Here is a 21,597-nt window from a genome sequence, read left to right as displayed (position 1 = left end):
AAATTTCTGAAAGGCAGCATGTGACAGAAACTTTGCTGACATAAAATTGGAAAACTTTTGCTTTGTTGCTTTTCAACCAGCAAATCTTATGAATGGTTACACAGAAGTAATCTGTCATTATCGCAAAGGTAATACAAACTCAAAAGTAACTGTATTTCAGTACAAACACAGGAAGCAAACCAAAAGGACAGGTATGACTTCATGGGGGAGGGAGAAATTTTAGCCAGCCAGAGGTTTTCAACTTGAGTTCCCCCACATCCCAGCTAGCCAGACCAACCAGGGGTGATGATGTTTTGTTGTTGGGTGTTTCTGATGGCACATCTATACTAACATTATAATGCAGCTTGGAATTGGCTTGAAGCCAGGAAGGTGTCATTAACCACAAAACCTGGTTTCAAACTGCTCTGTGGTTTTTTTTTTTCCTATTTCTGCGATATATGTGCACTCGCACTCCAGGGGCACAGGAAGTGAAAAAATGGGAAAGTGACAGTTAGGAGTGGTGGTCATCAATTACCTGTTGGCCCCTGATGGACAGTCATGCCTTTGGGGAATTTTCCAGCTACCCTCTCATTTCAAATCCTACAAAGCATATTAGCAAGGCAGGTATCTACAATGTCTTTTGCATTATGTGGAGCTGATTGTGCTTTGGGATCTCTTGCAGAGCATTAAAGGGCTAAACTCTGACTTCCTTGCAACTTTCTTTAATGCAATGTATGGCCTTTTATCTGTGGTAAAACATGAACTGACATGCCACAATTTCAAGTCTGCTTGGAGCCATGGTCAGTGTAGACAAGCTCCAAGTAATTTCTGACTCATGGAGTGCCCTAAGACAAACCGATCACAGGATATTCTTAGCTGAATTTGTTCAGGGGGTGTGAGGTGGTTTAGTGATTATGAGAGATGTAGTTAAAAACATTAAAGGCAGACAGTGTGATATAGTAGTTTGAGTGCTAGACAAGAATTCTAGGAAGCAAGGCTCAAATCCCTGCTCATGGCATGGAAACCAATTGGGTGAGTTACACTTTCTTTCAGCGGCTGAGGAAGGCAATGGGTAACCTACTGAGAAGAAATCTTGCCAAAGGAGGATAGGATTGTGATAAGCTAGAGTATGTTTGAAGACACATGTCTATGATAATGTAAAAAAACCCGGAGGGCCAAAAGTTCCTGCTATACAGCCATCCTGTGCAAGTGTTGTTTGTCTTTGTATAAAGGTCACATTATTACAATCTCACTTCTGTGCAATTTAAGAGATATACGTGACCAAGCAAGAGTGGCAGAGCATATCCCAAAGAGGACAGAAAGTTTCACTAATTCACTCCTTCAGCCACAGAATATTTCTAGGCCTAACCACACGACAGAGGCAAATACTGTAGTTTGTCCATTGACTGAGCAGTTCACCCAATAGAAAGAACTATGTGGAGGCAGAATATCCTTCTTTGTACAAGGGAAGATTCTCCTCTAATCACACTATTAGCCAAGTCTATCCACCAAATACAAATTGAGCATCCCTTATCCAGAATTCTGAAATATTCCAAAATCTGAAGTCATCTAAATGACTGGCTGGGATGAGTCCTGTTGTAGGAGAAATGGAAGATGTGACATACTTTTGCCTGGGTAGAACTGTATTCTGTCTCATGATGCAAGTTCTTGGCCATGTCTTTGCATGAAACAAGGCATGAGGGTTGTTTCCATCAAACTAATATCTGTCGTTATTTTTTAACTGTGAAAACTGTAGGCACATTGACAAGGGCCATGAATAGTGCCTTTTAAACAGGTTTTTCCCTTAGCTAAGACTTAAAAGGAAGGAAAATCTTACAAATTACTTGTGCAGTTATCAAGGCAGCAATAGTGCCAGCGTCAGAAAATATTTTAAGGCATAGATGTCTATTTGCTGGTAAGATGAAGAGTGAATAAGAAAAAAGTCAGGGAAACACCAGGACTCCTTTGTTTAAAATCCTATGAAGTAAAAGCGGATAATCTGAAATCCAGCTACCAGAATGCAGAGCTTGGAAAAAATACTTTTATGGACATCTCCCAGAATCTCTCATTAAGGGGTGTTCCAGGACTTGTCACCCAACAAAATAACATGTCCAGGCTTTGTATGAAACAATATGGGGATCTCCTTCTATTGAAATATAAATGTATTTCGAACAGCTGGGAGACATAAACGAAAATAAGAGAACACAGTTTCTCTGCATCCATACAATAGTTACATAATGTAAACATTTCCCCTTTCGTGTTGATTAAAACATTCCTGTCATCCCATATTTTTCCTCGGACCTTCAACCTCATCATATACTAGCTATGTTATTTGACACTATCATCCTATCCCTTTCCCTCTTAATAGACTGAAACAGGTCAGCAGCCTTTCATGACTTACCTGTAACCACACAGTAGGAGGAGTGCCTCCCCAGGAGACAGCCCCACTCTCTAACCATTGTGAGGCATTGTTTCCCCATAGGCATCATCTGAATATTTTGCAGAGTTTTCTCTAGCCATATTTGGGCTTCTTCTAATGCAGAAAGAGGCAAGACTGCTGATTAAAAACCTTAGGGGTATTAATTTTTTCCCTTCTCCTCCTTAATACATATGCTAGCTCACTCCCATCTGTGTTGTTAATTAGTTCCTGACTGTAGGTTAAATGTAGGGCATGTAGTCACGAGCCTTAAGGTGGGGTGGCCAGACCGCCTGCTATTGCCATATGGCTTATTTTTAACTCTTCTCTTCCCACCACAGCTTCTGATTTATAGGCACACAAACAACAGAATAAGAAAATAAGAAACTAGTGTGGTGGGCGGGCTGTGGGGAGGATGTTGGTTCAAGTTCATGTGCAATGCTAAGTGGAAACATACTCTTTATGAAAGCAGATCCCATCCAGCCACCCCCAATAGTATTGATTTAAGACCGCAGCTTCCCTTCCTCTCTCCTTGCCTCTCCCCTATTTGCATCACACAGAGAAAAATCATCATTAAAGGCAGGAAATAACTATCTACACAGGGAGAAACTACTGCACAAATAGGTGTTTCCAGGAGTCCCAGAACATGCTTTTATGACAGCTGCACTGGCAACTTGTCAAGAACTTCAGGGTCACCCTCAATTATCCTATAATAGAGAATTAGGCTATCCCCACAGATCATAGAGACCTATGAATGAGAACTGCTTGTATGGCATTAAGAGAAAGGACCCCAAAAGTTTCTTTTTTCAGGGAGGGGACCTGAAGCATATGTAGGCTTTGATGATCCCAAAGTTCTCAAGCTTGTGTTTAAGCTAAATCTAAGGTAAGCTTGTGGTATTCCACACCCTGCAATTCTGGGCGGTCTAATCGGCCTACTATGCAAAAGATCTGCTAATGATACCAATCATATGGAAGCTAGGAACGGAATACCCTCACACCTTTCCAAACACAGATTTTTTTTGTTCAAATCAACTCCAGAGGTTGCTTATAGGAAGGAAACAGATGGCTAGGGTTTCTTCAACATTTTTGAATGTAACATGTGATTGAACTCTCAATGCTGCTGCTCAGTTGTTTAGTTGTCTCCGACTCTTCGTGGCCTCATGGACCAGTCCATGCCAGAGCTCCCTGTCGGCCGTCACCACCCCCAGTTCCTTCAAGGTCAAGCCAGTCACTTCAAGGATACCGTCCATCCATCTTGCCCTTGGTCGGCCTCTCTTCCTTTTTCCCTCCATTTTCCCCAGCATCGTGATCTTTTCCAAGCATTCCTGTCTCCTCATGATGTGGCCAAAATACTTCAGCTTTGCCTCTAATATCCTTCCCTCCAGTGAGCAGCTGGGCATTATTTCCTGGAGGATGGACTGGTTGGATCTTCTTGTGGTCCAAGGCACTCTCAGGATTTTCCTCCAGCACCAAAGTTCAAAAGCGTCTATCTTCCTTTGCTCAGCCTTCCTTATGGTCCAGCTCTCGCATCCATAGGTTACTATGGGGAATACCATTGCTTTGACTATGCGGACCTTCGTTGCCAGTGTGATGTCTCTGTTCTTCACTATTTTGTCAAGGTTCATTGCTATTGAACAATAGCTAAATAAAATTTAAGACTGTTATATAGAAATTTTAGTTGCGGTCCTAAGTGTGTTTAACCCAGAAATCAGCTTCAATGAATTCAATGGCATATAATTCCAGGTAGAGAGATAGCCTATATTTCAGAGGAAGGAACTGGCAAAACCAGTTTTTGCCGAAGAAAATCCTATGAATTCATGGGGCCACTATGAACAGACAAAGGCACATGCAAACACGTATATGCCAAGAATTGCACCAACAGATCACAATGGTCCTTATTTATTATTAGACAAATGCAAGCTGGAATTCTATTGGGAATATACATGTGTTACTTGTGGTTACATGTGCAAATGCATTTTTGTTGGCAGTGCACAAGGAGCTATTCACCGTTCACCTCAGCAACTGTGAAGCCATTGGAGAGGGTCTGTCCTGGTCATAATTGGCTGAGGGAAAAAGGCAGGATGCGGCTCAGGTAGCTTGCCTTGCCTGCAACTTCAACCAAGGGAAGAGAAGCACCAGATGGAAAGAACTTCCTTTTTATTCCCCTCATAGTCCAAATGGACATCTTCTTGTTCACCTGAGTTGCCTCCACCTCTACCAGCAAATAGTCGAAATGAATGAGAACAGAGTGCGGAGAAGAATTATGATCCACACACTGTGCAAAAATCTTGGCCATAGGTTTCCTTGCTGATCTAATATATCAACCTTAAAGCTTTAATTGCCAAGGATACGGTATCCTTCACAAGAAGTCATTCCTTTGCTTATGCAGGGACATTCTTACTGTACAGTGTATAGCTGTCTGCTGGGGTTTGGTTCCACGATCCTCTAGACCAGTGGTTCTCAACCTGTGGTCCCCAGATGTTTTGGCCTTTAACTCCCAGAAATCCTAACAGCTGGTAAACTGGCTGGGATTTCTGGGAGTTGAAGGCCAAAACAAGGACCCACAGGTTGAGAACCACTGCCGTACAGATACAAAATTATGGGACTGTTAAAATCCCATTACATACAATCGTATAATAAAATGGCAACTCTAATATAAAATGCTTTGCCTTTTTAATTTTGGAGGGGAATAGTTTCAGGCTGTGGATGATAGAATCTAGGGATGCAGAATCTATGGATATGGAAGGCTGCCTGCACTTCTTTCTGCAAACAGCTTGATCATTTCTTTTCTTCTTTCATTGGAAATTTTCAGGGGGCCTTTTTATTTCTGGCCCTGTGAGTGCTATTCTTAAAAGCATTTACAAATGCAATTGTGATAACGTATGTAAGCACTTAATAAGGGATAAAATCCATTTTTGTTTGGGCTGGCATTCCCTAATGAGAATTAAGTTGTTGTTTCAGTTCAGGATATATTACGTGCAAATATTAGAGGTAGTGGAACAAAGCCAGGTAAAACAAATGCATACAAAGATACCTAGCTGTTTGTTATGTTGTTTGTACAGTGTATAAGATGAATACCCACCATCCCCTCAAAGTATATCCTAGGTTTCTTGCATACTTCTCATTTATACAACTGTTGCATAAAGCATTTGAAAATTTCGGACAGTGTAGATATGGCAGCCAGATTGGTTTGTGAAGCTTGTTTTTGCTGATCTTATCTCTCTAGCTTTCTTCCATCTGCACTGGCTCCTAGTTAATTTCTTCTGGCTTAGAGATGTAAATCTTCATTTATTTCACACTTATGAGCAGGAACAAATAATTTAAACTGTCCCCAAGTGCTCCCCTGCAAAGGAGCCCTTACTTTTAAGAACTTCAAAAATGAAAATGTATTATACAAAAAAACAGCCTTTTTCCTGTGCAGGAAAGCATCAGTTTTCAATGACTATTCAAAAATTAGTATGAATTCTGCCCAAAACAGCATTTTTAAGCACAGAAAACTCGATTGTCTGTACAGATTTTTTTTCTATGCACAAAAAGGACACAGACACTGTTTTCTGTAGACAAAAAAACGTGCTTTCTGTATAGCATTTGATTTCATACAATTTTTTCACAGAATAAGTACCAAACAGTAAAACATCTCACAATGTCTAAATTTTCTCAATGATGAGTTCTGACAATTAGGAAACAATTAGCTTCCTCAATTGAGTCAATTCACCCATAGAGTGGCTTCACTTTTTTCCTACTGCCTTCCAGTTTGCCCAGCATTATTGTTTCTTCCAATGAGAAATTGTTCAAACTATGACAACTTCAGTTTAGTCATCTTTGCTTCTAGTGATAATTCAGGCCTAAATTAAGACACATTTAATTGTCTTTCTAGAGTTGATGGCATCTGTAGAACACATCTACAGGTTTCTTTACTGCCCAGCTTTTCACAAATTCTTACTGAGCCCAAAAATTCCTGGATGATTTTGAACCGCTTACTTTTTTCTGGCCTGATTTACCTCACATAGTTGTACTGAGGATAAAGATGGGGGAACGAAAGCCCGAGCTTGCTGGAGAAAACCTGGGGTATAAATACGACATGCAGACAAACATACTGTAGAAAATAAATCGGGGAGCAGTCCTAGGATTCATCAGACCTTAGTGAGACAGGCATGGGAGCCTACACGAGGGAAGCATCTGTAGCCTTGGTTTGGAATGGCTTCAAAGAGATGGTGTTTCCAAATATGAAAGAATTCCAGCTTTGTTTGCTTGCTTTGTTTCTTTTCTTTTTGTTTTGTTTTTGCTTTCATACTGAATTCCATCTTCTTCAGATGTCTGTGTTAAAATGCTATAAAAAGTCTGCATAACAGTTGTCAACTCTGTGCTCTGCAATGAAGATGATGAATGTGGAGAATGTCTTCTAATGCATGCCAAGAACTACTGACTTAATACTTGAAGATTCCCAGAGTCCAAATCTGCCTCAATGTGAGCATCTTATTCCATATCAAAACCACCCAACTTCATCAGGCTGTTAGTTGCTTCCCTCTTGCCCTCTTCCTTGCATCTGTGGACATTATTGCTTATCACTTTTAGTCATGTGTGGGTTAATGTGTCTTGATATCCTCTGAAAATTCCACTTAGTTGATATGGAAATCATCACCTATCGTTGCTTATAGGGTGAGAGAGAGAGAGACAGAGTATGAAATGGAGAAGCCACCAAATTCAAAGGCCTGCAATTTCATTGCTCCTGTGAGAAGTAAAATAAAAGCAACCTAAGACCTCTTCCCTTCATCCAGGAATGTGTCACGAGATGGGAGATATATGTATCAAGACAACTCAAAGCCTCCTTGGATATCATCTTTGTATATTTCCATTTCCTTAAACCAGGGCAAAAGCTGAGACAGGTTTCTGCACCTGTAATTGAGAGGTTTGGAAGGATGAGCCTCCTTCTTTTCCCATGGGTTTCTTTTTTGTAGTGCTCCTATCCTCCAGCTACTGGGATGACCTTCTAGGGACCACATTTCTGAAAAGTTAATCCCAGATGGGCCCAATGCTATGTATATTTCACATCCGCTACAACAGCTTCTCAGGCAGCAAAGTAGGGTTCAGTTCTATGCAATAGCTTTCAGGGCTTCAAAGGATGTAATTATTTAAACAGTCTCTTATATCAGTTCAATAAGAGAAGAAATCTTCAACCAGATTGGAAACCTCATAACTTTGCATGCAACCTAGAGAAGGGCAGAGCACTCCCCTCCCTTTCCGCACAATATGAATGGTAGAAAAATGTTGAAAATAGTAAATTTTGGACTGGAAAGTCTTCAAGACACTTGACTTCTCTTAAGGCTAAGAGCCAAGTAGTTGGAACATGTGCATGTAACAGTGACTATATATCAAAAGATACATGAGCATGTAGCCCTGAAGGAGTTTAAAATCCAAAGGTAGGTGCACATATTAGATAAGCAGTCCCATTACTACAGCATAAACATTAGTGGCAAGAGTCCAAGATCCAGCTTGGATTTGGCAGTAAACTGAAACTCTTTGTGTGGCCACATTTCTCATGCTCAGGTTGATTGTGTCAGCCCAGAAGGTGTGGTTAGTTATCCATTTGGGCCACCTCATAATATCACATATGTGCAGTAAAAGTTCTTCCCACTCAAGCCTCTTTTTTAACCCTGGATTTCGGAAGAGCTGAATGTATGTGGCCAGAGATGGTGGGGATAGGAAAGTGAATTCTAAGAAAGGCAAGCAGACTACATGTTTTGGGGCCTCATCAGAAAGACCAGGCGAAACATTGTGCAGAGAAAAGAGAGTAGCACCGGGGCAAATCTGTTGCCCCATGTGTAGTTCCCTCTCAGCGATGCTTTCTCCATCACATGGAGAAAGCGTTTCCCTACTGGCAAGAACCCATGCTGGCACAACACAGGAAGCCTCCCATGTTCTGGGAGACACATCCAAATGACGCTTCCACCCCAACTGGGGGTGGGGTCTCCCCCAGAAGTCACATAACACTGTGTGATGTCCAGCACGGGGCTCTTTCACCCTTATTTGGTTGCCCATGTTGCCCCTGAAAGATCCCTGGGGCAGAAAACTCCCCTAGACCTATAAAGGTGCTCACCCTTGCTTTAGGTCCATCCTTGGTTTATTGACTGGGCTTTGTTTCAAGCTTTCATGCAAATAAGTGAGGAACTAAATTGTTACTAACGTCAGCTTGTTCAAAGCTTTGGTGTAGAGAGTACAGAGCAAACCTTACAGTGACAAGCCAATTAATTCATAGCATTTGGGGCCAAATTAGTAGGCAAGCTGTGTACTCTCTACTGGGCAGATGCTCTGGGAAATGTAAAACATTAGCGAGAAAAAGGTGTGGTGCCTTGGAGTAAGGCACGTATCAACCAACAGTAAACACAATGGGAGCAATCATTCTAAGCGTTCCTACCTAATTGTTTCCTTTCTAATGTTTTTGTTTTTTAAAAAAAAAAAAATTAAACAGAAAACAAATCCTTTAAGAGGTTTTGCATCCTCTGGACTTGATACATGGATGCACGTCTCAATGACACCTGTAACAAGACCCAGGAAATTTAATTTGCAAATAGTGCTTGCCTGGTGAAAGCAGGCAGGTAAACAAACACCTTGTTAGGGATGCCAGTCCTTGACATTTGACTGTTTATTCTACTGAAAAAGTGGGAAGGATTTACAACTGGTTTTACTGAGCTATTTCAAAGGGAATATTACATTTTTGGCATCATTCTCTATGAGTCATAGTCCAACGTCATCTTAAGAACACTTTTTATCTTGAAGGTCTTGAGATCTGAACAGGTTCTAGTTCTGAAACCTTTTTAGTGGAAATAAGTCTGAGCTTTTTAATTTAAGGGAAGGAAGTGCCAACAAGAACTGAGCAAATTTGGAATGTGACCTGCAGATCTTAGTGAACCCAACTGGAGTAGAATTCATCATATTTCCTGTATTGGCTGGGGAATTATAGGTGGTATAGTCCAAAAGGTCAGCTTTTGTGCTCTAGAGCAGTAATGACAAAGTTGACTAGAGATGTATCCATTCAAAAAAAAAAAAAAAGATGGGCAACTTCTGTGGGAAATAGAATTGCTGTTCATTTTTGCAGCAGTATATTATGAAAGCACTTCAGGAAAGTATTCCTTGTGTGCGTCCTGTCCTTCATGGTAATGATCCATACAAAGGATACTCACAAAGTACTTTAGTACACAGTTCATAGGGATGTATTATGAAAATATCACTGAGGTTTCATGCTTCTTCCAACCACATCCAGCTGCATCCCTTTAATTGTGTATGTCTACAATTATCTCCATCAAGGAAACAAGGAGACATTTTAGCAATTTTCTTCCTGCTGGAAGAAAAACTTTAAAAATTATGCAGACTTGATCTGCACAAAATGCACAGGAACAACATTTTCTGTTCAGGAAAATAATGTTGCCGTGTAGAAATATTATTTTCTGTGCAGAAATGGCTGTTTCCTGCTCCACTATGAATGTAACTATATAAAATGGCCTCTGAGGGCCTTCATTCATTCCACTTTGACTGCCCTCGTTCCATCACATGAAATCCTGGGAATTGAAATTTAGGAAGGGCCTTTTTGAATTCTCAGCCAGAGGGATCTAGCATCTCACTAAACTGAGTCCTAGGATTTGAAGTGTAACTCCAGCCTACCTACCTACCTGCCTGCCTGCCTGCCTACCTATCTATCTATCTATCCATCCATACACACACACACACACACACAAATGGACATTCTTTAGTTCCATTTTAGTTCCATTAAAATTAATGAGACATGCTTGTTTTGACTAACTTAGGTCCAAATATTATAATGGGACCAAAGCAAGGCTTACTTTCTCAGCGATTTTTCAAGATTGTAAGTTCTTACTATTAACTTTCTGAAGCGTTTGAACTTAGTAAAGAAAATGAAACCATTCCAAATGCTATACATAAGAGTAATGCATCATTTTTAAAGCTAATGCAGAAGAATTAATATTTTTTCTTCCCAAAGATATGCAATGTCTGTTAAAGAAACAAAAACCTATGGGAACTAGCACATTGTTTACATTTTACTTCATCCCATGTAGATCCTGAACCAGTGACGGCGAGTCCCTTATCTCACTGTGGGAGAGGATTGGATAGGTAGTAATTTGTGAGAGCCAGCTCAGGGTGGTGATTGGGGTGTTTAACTACAAGACCAAGTTCAGGCTCTTGACCATGAAAACCTACTGCATGAATGTGAATTACTCTGGAAGACCCTGTGATATGTCTGCACCTTAGGTTGCCATAAGTCAGCAATTATTTGAAAGCACACAAAAGTAACAAATCATCATGGGAAGAAACAAACTTGTATGAATTTTAGTTGGAAAAGAGTTAGCAAAATCAAACCTATCTTAGCCCTTTCTATAATAATCTGGTGGCATTACTTAGGTTAGAACACAATCATATCTGTGGTAATTATTTTTCTGCTGCTTTCCTTTTATAGTGTAGCAACAAGATGAAGCAATTTAAGGACTAAGGGAGACCACCTATTCATAGGTTCTTCACATTTTGGATCCATCAAGTTCTATAATAATAGGAAACTCTCCAAAAACAAAAGATAGAGCTGGTCATATAGCAAAGTGATGATTACAAACAGGATTTAGAAAAGTTACTTCTTGTGGTTAGGTTCTCATAATCCTCCAGCTGGCTGAAGGATTCTTGGTTTGGTAATCCTGAAGAGTAACATTTCCAAGCTGTGATTATAAGTAGTAGAGTCATGCAACCACAAAGACAGCCAGCATGGTCCAATGGGAAAGAAGCTGGTTAGATTCTTTAAGACCCTTGCTTTGCCATGAATGTAATTGTCCAGCTTTGATAAGTTGCGATTGCTCAGCTGAAGAGGCCAAATATCCAATACTGAGCTACAATAAGAGAGAGCATGTTTACGAAGGGATTATACACATTTTGAAGTACTCTTTGAGGATTAATCTGCTGGTGTTTTTGGTCTGAGACCAGCACCTCCCTTCTTTCTGTGTACTATACTGCCTCACCAGTCTGTCAGCATGGAAACAGCTGGCACTGACTGTATCCTGCGATTCCTGGTAGAGAGCTTTTAGGATTGTGCAGAAGCTCTTTAACCACAACAACATTTTTCATAAGCTTGGCTTACACTTACCGCATCAATATACTTAAAAGGCTAAAACTATCTTAATTCACTTTTTTGAATCTTCTAATACACATGCGCAAAACTGCTTTGGGGACTACTCCAACTGGCATGGGCACTTTATCCCAGGGCATCTGTTACCCAAGTTAGTTGCTCCAGTCAGTCTACTGAAAGAATCAACTCTGTCTATATTGAGGTCTTCATTCCTTCATGTTGCTATAATTGGACATGGAGGGGAAATGATCCAAAGCCCACTGTAGGGGTTTGAAACTTAACCAGCCATGATAGCTAAGGGGATTTTGAGTTGTAGTCCAAAAAACCCCTTTCCCAAACTCTGCACACCAGAAACAATCATGTTGCTAAGTTAAGTTTATGGAACCATAGACTTCAGTTGGTCTGAACTGACCCAAACACAAATACTTAAGCTTAATTAGTTTATCATTCTAACTGAAAAGAGGGAAAATATTTTGCAAACATGTTTAATGAACTTTGGTTTAGAGTCCATCATCTGCTTATTAATAGAAGGAAACTAGACATGACAGGCTGTGCTTCCTCTCAAAACTGCAGCCCCCTAAAGCTGCTTTTCATTAAAGTTGAAAAACAACAACAATAACAACAGCCAAGTTGGCAAGGCCACATTGCACCCATTTATGTGAACTATGTAGTTTTGCCCCTCAGGGTGAAAAGAAAAAGGGCATATTATTTCAGTATCCCTTGTGTCAGTGACATACAAAGAGGGCTTGTTCTTTTTTCCTAAGCCAGAGCTGAGTTTTGCTTCATATTCAGAACAAAGCACTCCAAGGAACAGTTCACTTTTGGGTAAGAGAGAGAGCGTGCCAATATATAAACCTCCTTCAAAGATGATTGAGAGTTGTTCCATTAAGTTGCAATTCTGCAATGGAGGGAGGGGGCTGTGCGCTCATGACAATTACACACCAACAAGTCAATGCAGGTTAGTAATTAACCTATTAAGAGGGATATATCCGCTCACACAGGAGCCTCTGTCAGGCTGCACAGCCCACAGAGCAGCATTTCCAATGCTGTCATAAATCAATGGCTGGAAACAGCATCTGAAGATATTAAAGAGGCAGCCGCTTAAAATGAGAGTAAGCATTACAACGTGTACTAACCATACCTTTTGCTCACTGTTCTCATAGCATCCTGTTGATCTCTTTCCTCATAAAAAGAGCTTGACAATGACCTTATTTGAGCCATAGTTGCTCAAAGGTACAGTGTTCTCCTTCCCTGCTCTGGTTTGAGTTCACTGGTACTGAAGCCTAGGGTTCAAACTGTGCACAATTATGAGGGAAAGAATCAACAAACCAACTTTTCATAACCTCCTTACTAAAAAGTCACATCCTCTAACAGGCTTGATTTGGCAAGGACAGTCCCGATTGATCTACTATTGTCCCATTTTTACAGCTGCTTCTAAAATATTTCAAAATTTCCACTCTTTTCCCCACTTTTCCCCTTTGTATTCAGCCTACTTCCACTGGTGAAAAGAACAAAGGTAGTCTGCATTCAACTCAGCAGGGGGAAATGAGAGGAAACAGTTGTATCCTGCCCATTCATGTAGGCTCACACAACAACAAACTGCTGCAATACTCTTAGCAAGCCTTCATTGATAATGCTGACCACCACCTTAGAATCAGAGAATCATAGAGTTGGATGAGGCCACATGGGCCATCTAGTCCAACTGCCTGCCATGCAAGAAAAGCACAAAGTACCAAGGCCATAGCCAGAAATTTTTTTCAGGGAGGGGGGTTTGAAACTTTTTTTAGCAAATCATGAAGAGTAGTTCCATAACACAAAATAATTTAGAAATCAGGCTCCATCGATAAACCTTAGTGGACACTGAACACAGATAAACTTCAGTGGACACTCATGGGGATCTGGTTAACCAGTTAAAATTCATGAGTAAACCAGGGTTTTTAAAAAAACCTGAAAATGTTTTTTTTTGGGGTGGGGGGTTGAACCCCTACACCCCTTTGGCTACAGCCCTGCAAAGTACCCCTGACATATGACCTCCCAACCTCTATTTAAAAGCCTCCAAAGGAGGAGCTTCCTACAGACTTCAAGGCAGTGAGTTCCACTGTTGAACAACCCTTATGGTCAGGAAGTTCTTCCTAATATCTAGACTGAATCTTCTCTCCTGTAATTTGAACCCATTGCTCCAAGACCTAGTCTCCAGGGCAGCAGAAAACAAACCTGCTCCCTCCTCCTAACAACATCTTTTCAAATATTTACACATGGCTATCATGTCTCCTCTCATCCTTCTTTTGATTTTACCCAACCATCTCAGTCTTGGTTATACTTCAGCCTTGCTGGGATAGTTTTCATCTGTGAAATGTTGAAAGGTATTAAAGAATTTGTAAAGTTTGAAGTACAGGCCCTCCCAAGGACAGTCTCTAAAAAGAGTCCTCACATAGGGTCCAAAGATGCATCAATAGTGAGGATTTTCCAGTGCTTTTCATCAGGAGCAGGGGTTTTGCAAAGCTAATAGATTTTACCCATTCAAATCCAAACGACGTTACAATATTCTGGATTATGCCAGATTCCCACAATCAGCATGGGAATTGTAGTCCAAAGCCTGTCTCCAAGAGCGTCATGGCAGAAGTCTAAATGATGTTGCACTTGAGAGTTTGGAACCATGCCCGGGGGAATCCCATTACTGTCTGATTGTATAACAGATCACTCATTTAGCAACCACAAAAACGAATACCTTACCACTTGCACAATAGAAAAATGCAATGCAACTCCACATTAACATTTCCCAGATGAAAACCGAGATATGTGTAACCAAGCAACATTAGAGTGTGGCCAAGATAGCAAAAGTTATTGAGACAGAAAGACAAGCTAGGAGAGACTGCAGCAATTTGCTTTTGCTTGAGCCTACTGGGAAGGGCAAGATTCCACCTCTTCCTCTCTTCTTTTTGCTTACTAAGTTAATTGAATGTAAAGCTCTTGGACACTTTCAAGTCAATTTACACCAATCGAAGTAAGATGGGGACAAAGTGGGATAATGGGAGGAAAGAGAAACAGATATTTTTAAAAAGCTGAAAAGGTGGGATGACAGAGGGTTCATCAGTACTGTCTATGCCAAATCGGGTTTCTTGGAGGGTATATTATGAATATGTAGCATATTATTTTGCTCTGTGAACATTGCATTGGATTTAGGTCCCCCAAAGTAGCTTTTCCAAGCTCTGACTATTACTTTTCAGTCAGTGGGATAGAATGTTTATAGCTATCGCCGGTCAGGTTCAAAACTGGAGGAGTTCTTCTGTGTTTACCCTTGGGCCCTAAATGTTCTTAGCCTGCTCATTTTCCAGGATTTTTAAAAATGCTACCCATATAATGCTATTTCCAAACTTAGATTTAAATAAGCAGATGGACGTTTGTCCTCTCCCTCCAGCCGCGCACCCACCCTTTTGCCTCCAGTCAAGCTATTTGGCCAAGAATAAAATGTTTGAGTCTCTTGGCTTGTTATGCCAACCACAATTTACAGCCTTTGAATGATGACATTCTCCCTATAACAAGAAAAATAAGGCTCTAACAGAGAGTGCAATTTTTTAAAATGGGTTTTCCAGCTGTGATTCAGTGAAGTTGAACACTAAGTGGCAGTACTACAGAGGGAAAATTGTTTCGTGTTGTTGAGTCTCAAAGGAAGGCCGTTCTTTTTTATCTCTTTTCATTAAACAAACAATAGTGAACAGCTCTTTTTCAATTGCCTCACATTGGGAGTTAAGTAGTGGTTTTTATCTTTGGCCCCAAGTAAGACAGCCTGGCCTGAATGCAGACAGTTATTTTTTCCCCTCTTTCTTTTTCTGGGAGGCCCCTAATCCTTCTTATCATAGACCGACCCAACACTAGAATCAGCTCATCCTAGGATAGCAGGTGAAGAGAATGGAAGCACATGCAAAGGAAAACAGGACTGCTGTGCCTTTTAGAAACTGTAGCTAGGTGGGCAGCTGAACAGGCACAACTTTTCTCACATCGGACAAACTATTGTGAGCTGGTGCGGTGTACTGGTACATGTGATGAAAAAGACTGGAAAGACTAGAGTTCGAACCCCCAATTCAGTCATGGAGTGGCAATGGATTGACCTTAGAAATGTCATTACCCTCCAGAGGTGATAAAAGTTGCTTTTTAGACTACTACTTAGAGAATTCCCTTGTTAACATGGCCCTTGGCTTAGGAACTGGGGCCCCTTCCACACATCTGAATAAGATCCCACATTTTCTGCTTTGAACTGGAATATATGGCAGTATGGATTCTGATAACCCAGTTCAAAGCAGATATTGTGGGATTTTCTGCCTTGATATTCTGAGTTATATGGCTGTGTGAAAGGGTCCTGGGAAAGCTGAGAGCCACTGTGGTGTAATGGCTTCAGCGTTGGGCTAGGACTCTGGGGAACCAGGATTCAAACGCATTCTCAGTTTTAGAGGAAAACAATGGCAAATCCCACCAAGAAAAATCTAGCATACGATTATCATAATGCACCCTCTGCTTGTTTGTTTTTTTGTTATGGGCTATTCAGATTTTCTTTTCTGGCTAGAGTCATACCAACAGAAGAGAAGACAGCTGCATTTATTATTGCTGCCTTGAACTCCCTTGGAGGAAGGGCAGGCTAAAATGAATTCAGCTAAACAAAAATACTAATTTTCCTTTCTCTATGGAAGGGGTAGGAATCATGTTGATCTCTAAGACTGGCTCTACATTGTAAAATTAAAGAAGATTGACACTTTAACTGCCATGGCTCAATGCTAGGTAATCACGGGAGATGTATTTTGGTGAAGCACTAGCACGCTTTGGCATAGAAAGGACCTACAATCCAAAGGCCACCTGATTTCCTCCCCTACCCTATAAAACACATCATGCCTACAGAAGCCATGGCCACTTTCACTTCTTGTTACCCATTATAGCCCAGTGTGTATCTCTCAGAGTTTTAATAGTCATCATTGGGGGCTCTGTGTAGGCTAACAGGAGTGGAACAGGGCTATTACATTAAAGAATTCATATTATGCTTCTATGCAATCTTCAAGGAATCCTCTGGAAATGAAAATAGGTTTCTCTCTTCCCTACATCACTTGTCATCACCAGCCCTTGGCAGAGATGGGATAAGTTGCTTTTGAGGAGGGGGATTGCAAGTCTTTGAATTAGTGCTCATGGTGGTTGGGGTTTTTTCTAGGAGTTACAATCCCTTCAAAAGAAACATTTCCAAGCTCTGTTTCTGGCTGAGATAACAGATGCAAGGAGAAATCCCTGACAACGTTTGGAAATCCCATTGTTAGTGGAGAGAGTTTACAAAGCTCTGTGACATTCATGTCAGCACAATGTAATGTAATGTAATGTCTTTGCTTGACTGTTGACACATGGCAGGAGAAGATTGGCAAATAGCAACCTGGACTTGTTGACATTACAGATAGTATTTTTTCTGCTCACTTGTGGTTTCATTCTATACTTTTCAAGTAAAATCAAAAGTGTAGGTATAGAGTAGAACTGAACCAGTTGACATCCACATGGATTGAACACAAGCTCTTTACAGTAGCATTATATGAATTTTGGTGAAGAACATATGGCTGAATCTGCAGTTTCAGGAGGAGGGCAGTACAATAATGAAGATTCAATCCTTTTATGGGATCTCTATACCAAGACTGAACAAAATGATTCAAAAAGAATTATCTGGACAACTGCCAGTACATATTAATGTGGCAGCAAGATCTTAATATATAAAAAAAATAAAAATGGAATACTACTTCATGTACAGCATACATTAGTTTTCTAAAAAAAAGATGAGTGATCAAATCCCACTAGCACACTTGACATCTTATTTGAAAACCAAATTGCTATGAGTTCGGAACTCTGTATTCCTGCATCAATCTTCACCCAAATGGAAAATGACTAGTGAATCAACACCAGGACTGGGTAAAGGTATCACTTTACCCAACACATGACAGAGAAGCAGAACTGGCACTTGGGACAACATTTCATAGATGAAAACCAAGACACATGTGCCCAAGCGATATCAAAATGTGATCAAGATGGCAAAAGTTATAACTAAGGAAATACAAGAGGTCAGGGGAGGATGCAGCTTTTTTCTTTTGCTTGAGCCTATTGGGAAGGACAAGTTTCCACTCAGTCTTCTGTTCTTCCCTCTGGTTAGTTAACAGTGAATGAATCTTGCACTTGAAATTTGGTTTGAACCATCAGTTGAAATGTGGGAAAAGGGGATTGATTAATCAAAACCCATAGGTATTATCTTTGTTTTTACTTATTTTAACAAGATAGCAATCAGGTAATACCTGTCTGTGATCTCTTCCAGCCCTTGGAAAAACTGAAACCAAAGCTAGGCTTAAATGAAATTCAAGTTTTGTTGCTTTACGGGACACACATACATAGAGATGGTCAAAGCACATGCCTTCTTATTCATGCTGCCAACAACTGACTCAATGGCATTTCACTCAATGGGCCACTTCATCTCAATAATCATTACTTTCATCATCGTTTTTTAAACTCATGCTACTCCAACCTGGACCACTGCCTCTTTGTCTGGATGCTTCCATTTACGCATATCGCATTACGTTCATTTCTATCTATCAATTTTTATCAATCCATGAATTAAAGATAACACAGGTACTCACTCTATACTACTAGGATAGATTCTCTGCATACATTAAAACTCAGTTACTAGACGTGTAAATAATTAACGGTTATTGATCTCAAAATGGCAATAACCTCAAAGAAATGTGTAACCAAGTTTTTAAAAAATGTACTTTTGGGAAAAAAAACCCTGTGAATATTCAAGGCAAGATACTAATGGCAATTCTGGGAAAAAAGCGTGCATGTGATTGTAACACATTGCTCTTTTAATCTTATAAAAAATTGAAGAAACTGAGCAATCAATAGTGCACCACAAAGCTGCCAAACAGCATGTGCATAGTCCAGATATCCGGAAATAATTACTAGGTGCATTTTTGAAAGCATCGCATTTAAGAGACTCCAACCATCATTTGAACCACATTCCTTTGGAAGAAAGACCTTTTCACTTTGCATTTATGAGAGTACAGTACAGTTGCAATCCTAAACACACTTACTAGGGGGCAGCAAGCCCCACAGAAGAGAAAGAAAACACTTCCGAGAATTGGTGTTTGCTCACCGTCAAATCTCACATCAGCCATAAATTTTCTAGATGGATGGCTTCATACAAGCCACAATTATCAGCCTCACTTCCTGTTTGCCTTATATATCAGGCAAAAATGTGATTGTACCACTGCATAGGACCTTTGTAAATGTAACTGCAATAATGTCTGGAAGTACTTTATTGATGTTTGGTATAACCCACCTTCCAAGAAAGTGTGCTTCAAACTTCAACTCACAACTTAGTCCTACAGATCTGCAGATTATGCTGTCAAAAGAAAAAACAGGGTGCCCTTATACTACTGAATCAGGAATGGGAAGCCACAAATACCCTCCTTACGCACTTGCTGTTGCCAGGCAAAGAGTTGCATCACATTGCTTAGGGTTCTAATGATGCAACTATCAAGATGCCAGAAGGTCCCTACATCCTCCACACAGAGTTCCAGAATTAGGTTTTGTGCGTCAACTTCCAGAATCCCCCAAATAGCATGGTTTGTGGGAAGTACAGTCCAAAGTGTCCAGTTGTGGTAACAAAGATTGGCTTTTTTTAGTAGTTCTATCCTTCCCAAATTAACAGATTTACATTATACCAAATCCATGATAAAGCTTTGACTATTGAGACAATAGGGCAAATACGCAGCTCTGTCAGTTTGACTATATTTGAGACCAGTGCCTGGTGGCCAGAATAGGGATGCACCAAATCTTCTGTGCTCTTACAGCCATTATTGAGACTTTAGATCACACTGCTATTTCATATATTGTGGTATCAGGAGCTCAGTGCTGCAATTAGGCCACAAATGTCATACATGCAGCAGCGCCAATCTGTATCTTAAGCTGTGCATCACATCTTCTTGTGCAGCTTGATCCCCAAATGGCAACACCACACTCTGCATGGAAAGGAGAAATGTTTGTACTGTGTGGAAGGCAACCCCACTGTGTAAACTAGCTGATGAAATGGAAGTAGGGTTGAAAGGTTAGGAAACTTACTGGTCCGATATACAACTATCAGAATTCCCTCCTTCTGCACGCCTTTTGACTGTGCTGACTGGAGGCTTCTGGGAGATGTGGTCTAAAAGAGTAATTATCCCAACACCTGATAGGGTCTATGTGAAATTATGGATGAGATTTAAAAGAATGGAGAGCCAGCATGGGGCAGTGGTTGCAGCACGGAAGTATGATTCTGAATTTCCACATAAGTCACATGGCAAGTCACATTTTCTCAGCCTCAGAGGAAGGCAAAGGCAAACCCTTTTTGTACATATCTTACAAAACCCCATCAGTTCACACCTTAAAGTTGCCATAAGTTGAAAATGACTTGAAGATACACAACAACAATCTAAAAGGCTAGCCATCTAGTGGGCATTTGAAGGCTCTGCCATCTCATAGCATGTACTGTTGCAAATACATCCTTGCTCATTGTAAACATCTGCTAAAGGTCAAAAGATTATTGAACAGATCTTTGAAAAGGCTCTGTGGGCACATAGGATCAGTTCAGACTGGTGTGTGAGTTGCTTTGGATATGGGCAACTGGTTATTTTTTTCTACAATTGGAATACCAGTTCTGTTTCTAGCAAGAGAGGGCAAATAAGCTCAAAGTACTGGTGAACTGCAATGTTCATCAGTTCTAGTAAGCTTAGATAAAAGAGGGAGAAGATGTGAACTGCAACCCAAGAATATCTTGAGGGTTACAGGTTGCCCATCTTCAGCTTTACAGAGTCACTTCCACCTGAGAATTAATAAGCAAACAAAAATGTCAATCAGATAAAGTTTGCAGATCAAAAAGAGAGCAGAAGACACAGAGGCTCTCCATACAATGAATAGAATTACACATTTCCCCCTTCAAATTGCTTGATTTTTTTTATAGTATTCCTCTTCCCCACCACAGACTGAGCACACATTATAAGCAGTTTAATAATTTACTGCAGGGACGGAAACACAGTCTTCCATCCAGCAAAGCAGACAAAAAGGACAAATAACTTTATGGCCCTGGAATTCCAGTTATGGTAACCAGCGTGTTTTAAATTCCAGGAAAGCTTACATTTCAACAAGTGTTTCTTTCCGCTCACTTACAGATTCGGAGTGGTGGCCAAAGAGGTGCTTCCCGTTACATTCCATTTATAACCTTTGGCAGTGTCCCATGCCTGGCACAGATATGCATGCCCACTACACTACCACACATCCTGATTCTCTTTACAGCTACAACAGATTTAAGTTGCTCCAGGCTTATAGGACAGCAATGAGCTCAACCTTTGGATGCATAATACCTACAGAGCTTGATATATAACAGGCATGGGCAAACTTGGGCCCTCCAGGTGTTTTGGATTACAACTCCCTACCGGCTGTTAGAAATTGTGGGAGTTGTAGTCCAAAACACTTGGAGGGCCGAAGTTTGCCCATGCCTCATCTATAACCACAATGTTGGAAAGAACTATGACAATAAATTCCTTTCCCTGCCGACAGCAGACTCCAGTTCAAAAGAACAATCTGACTGGAAGAGGTTAAACTTGATATTTCACCATTTCAACAAGGGCCAACCAACTAAACGTCTCTGAAAGTTCAAAAGCAAATCCTAATGCCACCTAATAGTGCAGCTCCCATCTCCAGGGACTAATGTTTTGGGTAATTGAGGGATGATTACCACACCTAATTCATGCATATTCTGATATTGTAATCTAGGGTTTGTTTGGTTTTTTTTTTAAAAAAAACCAAACCAAACAAAACAGTATAATTTAATGCTTGTTTAGTCAAAAGGACATCTCATAGCTTTCAGTGGAACTTACCACAGGCAGTTACTATGCACAAGAATGACTGGTTCTACATTGCATTATACGGGTCTACACTAGGCATGGGCAAACTGGGGCCCTCCAGGTGTTTTGGATTTCACCTCCCACAATTCCTAACAGTCGTTGTTAGGAATTGTGGGAGTTGAAGTCCA

At 40.5% G+C, this 21,597-nt stretch overlaps 1 protein-coding gene across 8 annotated transcripts in view; it reads right to left on the bottom strand.

Moving 5' to 3' along the window:
• bdnf (brain derived neurotrophic factor) overlaps nucleotides 1-21,597 on the bottom strand; it is an 83,702-nt gene that overhangs the window by 22,864 nt on the left and 39,241 nt on the right. Inside the window, exon 1 of one of the 8 annotated variants that reach the window (XM_062967776.1) lies at nucleotides 2,381-2,798. The exons of the other annotated variants lie outside the window; for them this stretch is intronic. The gene's annotated coding sequence lies outside the window, so the exon portion shown is untranslated. Of the gene's footprint in view, nucleotides 1-2,380; nucleotides 2,799-21,597 lie in introns of those variants that run through there. 8 annotated transcript variants of the gene reach the window in all.

The sequence above is a fragment of the Anolis carolinensis genome, chromosome 1 (assembly GCF_035594765.1).
Source record: "Anolis carolinensis isolate JA03-04 chromosome 1, rAnoCar3.1.pri, whole genome shotgun sequence".
In the NCBI taxonomy this organism is placed as follows: domain Eukaryota; kingdom Metazoa; phylum Chordata; class Lepidosauria; order Squamata; family Dactyloidae; genus Anolis; species Anolis carolinensis.
This window is presented reverse-complemented; position numbering and strand designations above follow the sequence as displayed.